The sequence below is a fragment of the Chrysochloris asiatica genome, unplaced genomic scaffold, assembly GCF_000296735.1.
Source record: "Chrysochloris asiatica unplaced genomic scaffold, ChrAsi1.0 scaffold00222, whole genome shotgun sequence".
NCBI classification, from domain to species: domain Eukaryota; kingdom Metazoa; phylum Chordata; class Mammalia; order Afrosoricida; family Chrysochloridae; genus Chrysochloris; species Chrysochloris asiatica.
The window spans coordinates 4224213-4237073 of record NW_006408740.1 but is presented as its reverse complement, the minus strand read 5'-3'; positions in this window follow the sequence as shown (position 1 = coordinate 4237073).

Sequence of the window (12861 nt, the reverse complement as noted above, 5' to 3'; positions counted from 1 at the left end):
GGTAACAATAGTGAGGTTGGCCCAGGATCAGACAATGTTTTGTTCTGCTGTGCATAAAGTCGCTATGGGTCAGTACCAACTCAATGGTACCTAACAACACCAACAACTCAGGCAGAGATCTGATCAATCCCTGGAGATAAAGCTGTGGGCATTTTTTTTTTTTTTCCTGTTCATTGGTCTCGCAATCTCTGCACACATCCACTCTGGTGACTGGAGGGGGTGCCTGAGTGAGTGGATACTCCTCACCCCCACTCTCAGAGTGTTCTACTATGCAAGTGCAAAGATCTGCTCAGCAAAGACCACTGTGCAAGAATCTAAGAGGGAAGAGACTGCTTAAAACTGAAAGGTCTCCCAGAACAGCTTGAGCTGTACCTGAGCTATTTCTCATTAGGAGAAAGTCCTGAATGGGGTTGTGGTATGGGAGAGAGACAGTAAAAAGGAAACAGGCCAAAAATTAAATCCTGAATTACATAATAAGGAGCAACAGTAATATCTTGAAATTTCTCAGGTGGCCTTGAAGGCAAGAAACAGAGAGAACGGCATCAAAGTCATACTCATTTTGCTACAGGTTTATTTGTGTGTTTTTTTGTTTTGTTTTGTTTTCCGATTATACAGTGTAGAATCCAATCTGTGGGTTTTTTGTTTTTTGCTACTTGTTGTTTTGGTCTCCCTTTTACCTTTAGGGGGTTCTTTCTCTCACAAGAGAGTGTTACCCAAGAAGAGACAGCAATTAAGGTCACATAGCCAAGAACAATCACACCCTATAAAATCTCACCATCCAGGCAAGAGCCAATACCAGCTGTTATATACCAGATAGACAGCAACACCTGCTACAGTTACTCTGAGTTGAATAATAAGAAAGGAGAAAAGGGAAGCCCATCTCCTGATCACATCTACGGAAGGCGATCAAAATGCTTAACTATACATCAACATACATTTATCTACTTATTGGAAACATATTTAATTGGGGGGGAGGGGAGCCCAAGAAACAACAGAAGATCTTGGCACATGTCCAGAAACAAAATAGACAAATGAGCTGTCTAACTGTGACAAATGAGCTGGAGGTAGATCTAGACATCTTATTGGAAGGACAGAAGGCTTTGGAACTTCATGAGAAGGAATTCAGGAGAATGATATTGAGGTGCATTCAAACACTCTACAAGGGATTAAGGAAAATAAGGAAGAAGTCAAGAAAGCACTACAGGAACAATCAAATATGATATATATAGCATTGGAAACTATTCAAAATCTGCAAAAAGAGGCCCAAATGATAAATAATAAAATATCAGAAATGGACAATACACTGAAAGGGAAAAGGGGTAGAATTGAAGAGATGCGAGCCAGAAGATAAATCTCTCAATACTGCTAAGATAGAAGACAAGCAGAAAAAAAAGGATTAAAATGTCTGAAGAAAGCCTAAGATTCATGAGGGACAACATGAAGAGGAATAACTTTAGAATCACACAAGTCTGCAGAGGAGACAGTTGAAGAGCTACTGGAAGAAAATGTCCCTAACATCCTGAGAAACAAAAAGATAAGCATTCAAGAAGCTCAGCGAACCCCAGGAAGGATAAATTCCAAAAGAAAATCACCAAGACATATCATAATCAAACTCTCCAAAATCAAAGACAAGGATAGAATCCTGAAAGCAGCTAGGGAAAAGGGAAGTGTTACTTACAAAGGCAAGCAAATAAAATTAAGCTCTAATCTCTCAGCAGAAATCATGCAGGCAAAATGGCAAAAGGGAAGCATATATAAAACATTAAAAGAAAAATACTGCCAACCAAAAATCATCTACCTAGCAAAGCTGTCAACCAAATACAATGATGTAATAAAAACATTCCAGGACAAACAGGAGCTAAGAGACTTTGTCAAACCCAATGCAGTGCTTCCAAACATCCTAAAGGGAATTATTTGGACTGAGATCCAACAAGAACAGACAACAACCATAGATTGACGTACATGGCAGCACCACCTGGAACTCAATCAACAGATGGAAAAGTCCAGAACAGAACAAAACTACAAGACCAAATTCAAAGGATCTGGGAGGTTTTATGTGACCAAAGCAATTACAATGTGAAAGAAGGTAAAAGCATAGGAACAGAGATCCAGGTGATGAGGAGTTCAGGTAGATTGCAGGATAAATAGACTGCTCTGAATGGAGGAAAAAGTTAACAGAATATAGGGTAACCTCAAAGAAAATTAATATTTCACAACATACCAAGAAAATGAAAATCCAAGAACATGGAAACATTAAAACTATGAAGGAACTGACCAGAAGGAACACAAAAAACATGAACTCAGCACAGGAAGGCATGCAGAACAAAGAAATCAGCAGCACCACACACACACACACACACACAAAACCATAATGACAGCAATTAATTCATACTATCAATAATTACACTGAATGTTAGCAGATTAAATGCACCCATAAAGAGATGGAGAGTGGCAGAATGGATAAGAAAACAAGATCCTTCAATATGCTGTCAGCAAGAGACGCACCTTAAACACAAAGACAAAACCAGATTAAAAGTTAAAGGATGGAAAAAAATATACCAAGCTAATTGCAATAAAAAACAAGCAGGAGTGACAATATTAATCTCTGATGAAATAAAGTTTAAGGCAAAACCAGCATAGTAGAAAAAGATGGGCATTATCTCATGATTAAAGGTTCAATTGATGACACAACCATAATAAATATCTACGTTCACCATGAAAGAGCTCCAAAATGTATAAAGCAGGCTCTAATAGATTTGAAGAAAAAAATAGATAAATCTACAATAATAGTTGTTGTTGTTGTTGTTGTTGTGTCCCGTGGAGTCGGTTTTGATTCATAGCGACTCTGTACAGGGTTTCCGAGGCTGTAAATCTTTACAGGAGCAGAAAGCCTCATCTTTCTCCTGCGGAACAGCTGGTAGTTTCGAACTGCTGACCCTGAGGTTCACAACCCGATTCGTAACCACTACACTACCAGAGGAGATTTTAATATACCACCTTCAAAAAAGGATAGAATAACCAGAAAGAAACTCAACAAAAACACAGAGGAACTAAACAACACAATCAGCCAACTTGACCTCATAGATGTATAGAGCATTCAACCCAATAACAGCACAGTACACATTCTTTTCCAACGCACATGGAACATTCTCCAGAATAGACCATGTATTAGGCCACAAAAGAAGCTTCCAGAAATTTACAAACATCAAAATACTACAAAGCATCTTCTTAGACAACAGTGCTATCAAATTAGAAATCAACAATAGGAAGACCAAGGAAATAATGTCAAATACATGGACACTGAGCAACACCATGCCTAAAAGCTACCAGATAGTAGAACAAACAAAATGTGAATTCACAAAGTTCCTAGAAACAAATGAGAATGAAAACATAAAATACCAAAATCTTTGGGACATGGCAAAAACATTGCTGCAAGGGCAATTTATTGCAATAAATATACATATCCAAAAGGAAAAATGAACCAAAATCAACACATTAACACAGCATCTCCAACAATTAGAAACAGACCAGCTAAGTAAACCTACAGTCACCAGAAGAAAAGAAATAATAAAGATTAAAACAGTAATAAATGAGATAGAAAACAACAAAACAAAACTATCTTTGAAAGGATTAATAAAAATGACAAACCATTGGCAAACCTAATAAATGAAAAGAGGGAAAAGACACAAACAACACACACAAGAAACCACATGGGTGCTGTCACAACAGAACCAATAGAAATAAAAAGAATAATAACAGAATATTATTAAGAGTTGTACTTCAAAATTTGAAAATCTAGAGGAGATGAATACATTTTTAGAAAAACACAACCTATTTAAACGTACATAGAGTAAAGTAGAAAATTTGAACAAACCTATAACAATGGAAGAAATTGATAAGGGCATCAAAAACCTCTCGAGCAAAAAAAAAAAAGACCCAGATAACTTCATGGTGAGTTTTATCAAACATTCAGAGAAGAGCTGTCACCAATTCTACTCAAATTATTCCAGAATATGAAAAATTTCCTAATAAATTCAATGAAGCAAGCATAACACTCATATCAAAACCAGTGAAGAAAGAAAGAAAATTATAGACCAATATCCCTAATGAACATAGATGCAAACATTCTCAAGAAAATCCTAGCCAACAGAATTCAACAACACATCAAAAATAATAATAATAATAATAATAATAATACATCATGACCAAGTGGGATTCATATCAGGGATGCAAGGATGGTCAAATATTAGAAAATCAATGTAATCTACTATATAAACAAGAAAAAGGAAAAGAACCACACATTAATAGATGCAGAAAAGGCGTTTGACAAAATCCAACATCCATTCTTGATTAAAAAAATATTCAACAAGGTAGGAATTGGAGGGAAATTCCTCAACGTAATTAAGAGCATATATAAAAAACCAACAGCCAATATCATGCTCAGTGGAGAGAACCTGAATGCCTTACTTTTTGCAAACAGGAACCAGACAAGGATGCTCTTTATTGCCTCTCCTATTCAGCACTGTGTTGGAAGTCTTAAGAGGTATAAGTCAAGATAGGGAAATCAAAGGCATCCAATTGTCAAAGAGGAAGTAAAATGCTATTTGCAGATAATATTATCCTATACATGGTAGTGTGCGTGGAGTCAGTTCTGACTCATAGCGACCCTGCATAGGGTTTCCAAGGCTGTAAATCTTTATGGGAGCAGAAAGCCTCATCTTTCTCCTGCCAAACTGCTGGTAGTTTCAAACTGCTGACCTTGAGGTTAGCAGCTGACTCGTAAGCACTACATTACCAGAGCTCTTAGTGTTTTATAGTTTGTTTGTGTTTTTTTTGTGTGTGTATAGGTCATTTGTTTCTCTGGTTAGATGTGTTCATAAATATTTCATCCTTTGGGCAGCTATTGTAAATTGCATCACTTTCCCAATTTCCTTTCAACGTTTTCATTATTAGTATAGAAGACTCCTAACTGATTATTGTATGCTGATCTTGTACCCTGTCACTTTGCTGAATCTTCCAATGAGTTCTAGTAGTGTTTTTGCTGTGTCTTTGGGGTTTTATATCCCAATCCAGATTCTATTGACATTCTTTAAAGATATGGAAACAATGATTACAAACTTTATATGGAAAAGAAAGGGACCCAGGATAAACAAAGCACTGCTTAAGAAGAAGAACAAAGTTGAAAGCTTCTCACTCCCTGATTTCAAAATTTACTACATGGCTACAGTGGTGAAGACAGCCTGGTACTGGTGCAATGAAAGATACATAGATCAATGGAACACAATCAAGAATCCAGAACTTAACCCACCCACATACAGCCAACTGATCTTTGACAAAGGGCCAAAGTATGTTGAATGGGGAGGTGAGAGTCTCTTCAACAGATGGTGCTGGCAGAACTGGAAATCAATATGCAAAAGATTGAAACAAGACCTTTATCTTACACCATATACAAAAACCAACTCAGCATGGATTAAAGACCTACATGTAAATCCCAGAATGATAAAGGTGATCAATGAAAAAATAGGAACACCAAAGAAGCAGCAACACTAGGGATGGAGGCAGAGATGGGGACATGGAGAGAGGGAGCAGCTGAAAACTCTAGATTCATGGGGAAGAGAGGCACTAAAGGACAGTGGCCAAGAGGCAGACTTGCAGAATGTGCCCTTTTGTGGTGTAAATGATTATATATGCCTAAATGTTTTTTTGTTTGTTTTTATTTTTTTAAAGAAAGATCTAAAGTGAATAGAGAGAAACAGAAATACTGTTAACTGATGGTACATGGAGGGTACTGTAATCATTGTCTTGAAACAAAGAGTATTATTTGTTGAGTGTAGAGCTGATGGTCTGCCCTGTAAACTTTCACTCAATCCACAACAAAAATATTAAAAAAAAAAAGGGGGGGGCAAATTTAAGGGCTCTAGTACAGTGCACACATAGACTACCAAACTTTGTGAGAATTGCACAAACAAAAGAAGACAAAATAGATGATTGGGTCATACTAAAAATTTGACACTTATGTGCATCAAAAGATTTCACCAAAAGAATGGGAAAAAATCATTTGCAGCCACGTATCAGACAAGGGACTCATTTCTAAAATCTATAGGAAACTACAACACTTCTACACGAAAAGACAACCAACCCAATTAAAAACTGGGCAAAGGACATGAACAGACACTCCACCAAGGAAGATATTCATGCAGCCAACAAACACATAAAGAAATGTTCACAATCATTAGCCATTATTGTTGTTGTTACATGCCGTCAAGTTGATTACGCCCCATAGCGACCCTGTATAGGGTTTCCAAGGAGCAGCTTGTGAGCTTGAACTGCCAACCTTGCAGTTCAAATGGCTTTGCAGTCTGATGTATTAACCCAAAGCGCCACACCAGGACTCCCTTATAGAGATGCAAATCAAAACAACAATGAGATATGATCTCACATCAGCAATAACAGCAAAGTTCAAAAAAGCAGAGGACAATAAATGCTGGGACCCTCCTGCATTGCTGGTAGGAATGCAAAATGATCCAACCACTCTGTAAAACAGTATGGCACTTCTTCAGAAAGTTGGAAATAGAAATGCCTTATGATCCAGCAATGCCTCTACTTGGTATATATCCACAATAAATATGAGGCAGGATATAAGTAGATATATGCACACCAATGTTTATCACAGCACTATTCACAATAACAGAAAGATGGAGACAGCCTAAAAGTCCATCAATGGAAGAATGGATAAACAAACTTTGGTACAAACACACAATGGAATATTATGCTACCTTGAAGAATAACAAGGAAACTACAAGCCATGGCATAATATGGGTGAACTTTGAGGACATTATGCCAAGTAAAATTAGTCACAGAAGGACAAATATTGCATAAGACCATTATTGTAAAAGCTTAAGAATAGATACCCATACTAAAAAGGAAAAACATATATTCATTTTTGGTTACCAAAGGTGGAAGGGAGGAGACAGTAGAGCACAGGCTAGGAGATAGACATATCATACTTCAGGTGTTCGGGAGGGCAATTCACATGAAGGGGATGGGAGTGGAAGAACAAGGTAGATAGGGGTTTACCCTTAAGCAGGTTTGCATGGGCTAAAACACAGAGGTAAATAGTGACGTGTGCTCAGCCTTGGAACAACAGGGTTCTGTGATACAGCAATCAAGGCATAGTCTGAATGGGTAAAAGAGAGCAAATAATGTTAAGATGCTTGACTGTCTTATGAATATTGGTTTCCCTTGACTACTATTGTAAAATAGACACTTGAGGGGGATAGAAAGGGATATCAGGAAACATGATTACAGAAAGCTTGTAAATCTATATTCAGCCTATAACTCATCAGAATACCTAAAAGCGGTTCTAGAACTTGCCCATTGAAATAGGTTTCTCACGGAGCCTTTGTAGTGTATAGGACCTTAGGGGGAATCCTGAGTCCCATCCAGAACCCTCTGAGATGGGCCATTCCCACTTGAAAGGACAAGCAGACCTGCCTGGAGCAGCTAGAGGAGCAGAAAATACTTTTTGAAAGAATGACCAACAGGAAAAGTCCAAATGAAAAATAGGAATGACTGTCTGATTGGCTACTATAAGGACAAGAAAGTTGTTTACCAGTGCACCATCAAAGCAAACAATTGAGTCTCTTCTGGATAAGCCCCCTTCCAGGACTGAAGCTCAAAGGGAACACTCATAAGTTTGCTGGCAACCACATTGGTCTACTGTTGAGTGGAAGTGGGGGATGGCAGCAATGAAGATTTGGGCTGAGTTCTATCATGTTCATAGCCACCCATCTATCTGGAGATGAGAGAAAGAAGAGCAAGGACTGGGTGGTCTGAAGTATGTTGAGACCTGGGGACTCCTGCGCCCATGGACAAGGATATAACTATGGAGGGCTAGAGCTGAGAGTGAAATGTCCAGTTGATATGAAGTGAGGAGAGATGCACAAGAATGCCCAACCTTGCAGATGGTACCCATTTGACCTAGCTTCGATAATTAGAAATTGACTAGAGGAAGATAAAAATTTTTTGACAAAGGAAATATGTGTAAATTGGTATGATTTTATGAACTTGACCTATACTTATTGATGTAGTAGCTCAAAATACCAACAGAGAAGGGAGGTGTCTTCACATCAAGAATCAAACCTATCCTTTCTTGTACACAGGGTTGATAAGGACAGGCAATGTAGACGTTGGCTACCTAAAATGGGAGGGCTAATAAAGTTATGAAGTGACTGGCTTACAAGTTTTCAAGAGGGAGTTTAGTTTAAGAGTGTACAGGAGAAGCTAGAATCCCCACTGAATAGTTTTCATCTTGTTTAGATAGGTCTGGTGAAAGGAGATGGGGATAATATTCTTATGATTCAATAATGAGTAATTGTTATCATGACTAGTTGATACTGTCACAACTGTAAAGGTAGACATTTTGTAGCAAAAAGGGGGAGTAGTGAATCTTATATTCCAGAAACAGAGGGCCTAGGGCCATAAAGGGAGACGAGCACAAGCAGAATGTGGGACCCTATTCTGAGAAGCAGCAACACCAGAGATGGAGGCAGAGATGATATCATGGAGACATAGAGCAGCTGAGGACTCTAGACTCATGGAAAGAGAAAGGCTGGGTGCTGGTGGCCAGAAGACAGGCTTGCAGAATGTGCCTTTTGGTTGTTTAAATGATTATGTATCCCTGAGTGTTTTTATGTACATCAAAAATAAAACAGAGAGAATAGAAGCAAATTCTGTTAAATGATGATGCATCTAGTGGATTGCAATCATTGCAGAGAAACAAAATATGATAGGATGAGTGCAAAACTGATGTTCTTCCATGTGAGCTATCACTCAGTTCACAATAAAAGCTTAAAAAAAAATTTCCTAGCATGCGATCTCCAGCGTTGTTTCTATCATCAGGGCCATATTTTCCATCTACCATCCTTCTTTTTTGTTTCTAACGTTCACATTCCAATCTTTAGTAATATCAACACGTTGTTCTTGGCCAATTCCTTCAATGCATGTTGGACTTCTTCTTTTAGTGCCATTGGCTGTTGATCACATGCTACTTCTTGAAATGGTTGAACATCAACCATTTCTTTTTGGTACTGTGACTCTGTGTATTCCTTCCATCTTCTTTTGATGCTTTCTGTATCATTCAATATTTTGCCTATAGAGTCCTTCAATATTTCAAATTGAGGCTTGGATTTTTTGTCTTCATTTCTCTCAGTTTGGAAAATGCTGAATGTGATCTTCACTTTTGGTTTTCTAACTCCAGATCTTTTCACATTTCATTATAATATTTGAAGTGACAAAACACTAGTTGAAATATTTCAAACAAATTGAGGCAGCCCTGGAGGCACTCACTCATCTTAGCAAAATATTTGGAAGATATCTACCTGGCCAACTGATTGGAAGAGATCCATATATGTGCCCATTCCAAAGCAAATGGACACATGGAATGCAGAAATCACTGAATAATATCATTAATAGCATATGAAAGTAAAACTGTGCTTAATATAATTTTAAAATGAGTGTAACAGTACATACACAGGGAACTTCCAGAAATTTAAGCCAAATTCAGAAGAAGACGTGGGACTAGGGATATCATTGTGAGATGGTTCTTGGCTGAGAACAGAGAATACCAGAAAGATGTTTACTTGTGGTGTATTGTCAAGGCAAAGGTATTCTACTGTGTGTATCATAACAAGCTATGGATAACATTCTGAAGAATGGGTATTCCAGAACAATTTATTGTGCTCATGAAACACCTCTGTATCGACCAAGAGGCAGTTGTTCAATATTGAGTGGTTTAAAATCAGGAAAAATGTGTTCCAGGATTGTATCCTTACACTACCATTTATTCAGTCTGTATGCTGAGTAAATAATCCAAGAAGCTGAGTTATATGTAGAATAGGCATCAGGACTGAAGGAAGACTTATTAACAACCTGCAGTATTCAAGTGATACAACCTTGCTTTCTGGAAGCAAAGGGCACTTAAAATACTTACTGATGAAGATAAAAAATCAGAGCCTTCAGTATAGATTGTACGTCAATGTAAAGAAAACAAAATTCCTCACAACTGGTCCAATTAACAACATTATGACAAATGGAAAAAAGATTGAAGTTGTCAAATACTTTATTATACTTGGATGCACAATCAACACTCATGGAAGCAGCAGTCAAGTAATCAGAGGACATATGCTATTAGCCAAATTTGCTGCACAAGATCTCTTTAAAATGTTCAAGAGCACAGATGCCAGTTGGAGGACTAAGGTGTGTCTGACTCAAGCTATGGTATTTTCATTCACCCCATATGCATGTGAAAGTTGGACAATGAATAAGGAATTCCATAAAAAAATGATACATTTGAATTATGGTGTTGGAGAAGAATCCTGAAAGTACCATGGACTGTCAGAAAAGCACACCAATCTGTGTTGGATGAAATATAGCCAGAATGCTCTTTAGAAGCCAGGATGGTGAGACTTCATCTCTCATACTTCAGACATGTTAACAGAAGGGACTATTCCCTAGAAAAGGATATCATGCTTCCACTTCATAAAGTGGAATGTTATCATGAAAGAAAAAGATCCCAATGAGATTAATTGACAGTAGCAGTGGACTCAAGTATAACAATTGTGAGGATGGCGCTGGACCAAGCAGGGTTTTGTTCTTCTGGGCATAAGGTGACCATGAGTCAGAATCAACTCAGTGACATCTAACAACAAAAATCTTGCTAGATTTTTTTCCCCCAAGGACACAGAACAATCATGGAGAATTATTAGAAAGAAGTTTTCGGGAAATTAAAAACTGCACTGGTGAGAATAAGGTCAGGAAAGTTGTACTGAGGAATTACTTTTCATCAAGATAATGACCTACTCATTCTTTGAGAGTAGCAAGGGCTGTCCTATGACAATTTCATTGGGAAACCTTATTCTATCGCCCCTACAGCCCTGATCTTGACCCTTTAGACTTCTTTTTCTTCTCCAAAGTCTAAAAGGAACATGATTTGAGTCCCTGAGGAATGTTGTTTTTAAGTGTCATCGAGTCAGTTCCAGCTCTCAGTGATCCTGTTTGGGGTTTCCGAGGAGGGGCTGGTGACTTTGAGCCACCAACCTTGCAGTTCAAAGTTACCTTGAGGTCAAGTGCTTGTCCTCTGAAGCAAAGAATTCTTCAGGGAAGAATTAGATAGATGGAAACACCAACTTCAGAAGTATATAGACATAGATGGAGGATATGTCAATACATTACTTCCCCTTACTAGAATGGCTATGATTTTTCAAAATAAAATGGTGGTGCCAAAGTTGTAGAGAAATTAGAGCCTTCATCTATTCATGATGGGAAATGCAAAATGACATGGCTGCTATAGAAAAAGTTTCACAGTTATTAAAAATGATAAACATAGAAATTCCATATGGCACAGCAATCCCAAAGAACTGAAAGCAGGAGTGCAAACAGAAACTTGTACACCAGTATTCATTACAGCACTATTTACAATAACCAAAAGGTGGAAACAACTCAAATGTCTACCAACCAATGAGCGTATCCACAAAATGTGGTATATACGCAATGAAGTGACCTAGCTATCACAATGGTTAAACAATCAGCTTAACCGGACAGCAACTCTGAGGGAGGAAAACCTGACAATTTGCTCCCTTAGAGTTACAGCCTAGGAAACCATATGGGGACAGTTCTACTTTGTCATATAGGGTCTCTATGGGTCAGAACTTACCAGAATACACAACAACAACAAGACAACAATGTCTGAAACATGCTGTAACATGAATAAATGTTGAAACCACTATGTCAAAGAAAATAAGTTAGATACAAAAGAAAGATATGGTATGACCTACTCTCAAAGAATGAGTAGGTCATTGTCTTGATGAAAAGTAATTCCTCAGTACAACTTTCCATTGATATGAAATATTTAGAATAGGCAAATGGATAGACACAAAAGTTTATTAGGGGGAAATGGATAGACACAAAAGTTTACTAGAGGGAAATGGAAAGTTTTAATTTATCGGGTACTAAGTTTCTGTTTAAGGAGCTCTGGTAGCGTAGTGGTTACGAAACAGGCTGCTAACTTCAAGGTTGGCAGTTCGAAACTACCAGCTGTTCTATGGGAGAAAGATGAGGCTTTCTTCTCCCGTAAAGATTTACAGCCTCAGAAACCCTGTGCAGGGTCACTATGAGTCGAAACCGACTCCACGGGACTTAACTACAACAACAAGTTTCTGTTTGGATTCCTGGCAAGGTCAGTTGAACTGCAAGGTTGGTGGTTCAAGCTCAGCAACTGCTCCTTGGAAACCCTATGCAGGGTCACTGTGAATTGGAACCAACTTGACAACAGTTAACAACAACAAATTTTCTGTTTAGTGTGATAAAAATGCGTTTGAAAATACATAGTGGTGATGGGTGCACAGCATAGTTACAATGGAATGTTTTGTTTTGTTTTTACTTTTTATTTTTCATTGAGTGAAGGTTTACAAAGAAGATCATCAGTTTTACAGTAAAAAAAAAAAAAAAATCATACACTTTGTTTCATCTCAATGATTGCAATCTCCTCCATGCCACAACAGTTAACCTGCTTCCCCCCTGTGTTCCTAGTTCCATTCCATCCTCTTTCCCATACATTCTCAACTTTGTCCTTAAGTATATGTTGCCCTTTTGATTTTGAATGAGTGATCATTAACAGTGAGCATATCTTACTATTGCTATTGTCCCCCCTATATACCTATCTACTGCTTGGCTGAAAGTTGAGTCATGAGGGTGAATTTCATTCCAGACCTGAAGGATGGTTGAGGGCCTCTAATCTCTTTCTAATCAATAAACCTAATCAAATATATATATACAATATATATATTTGTTGTTGTTGTTGTT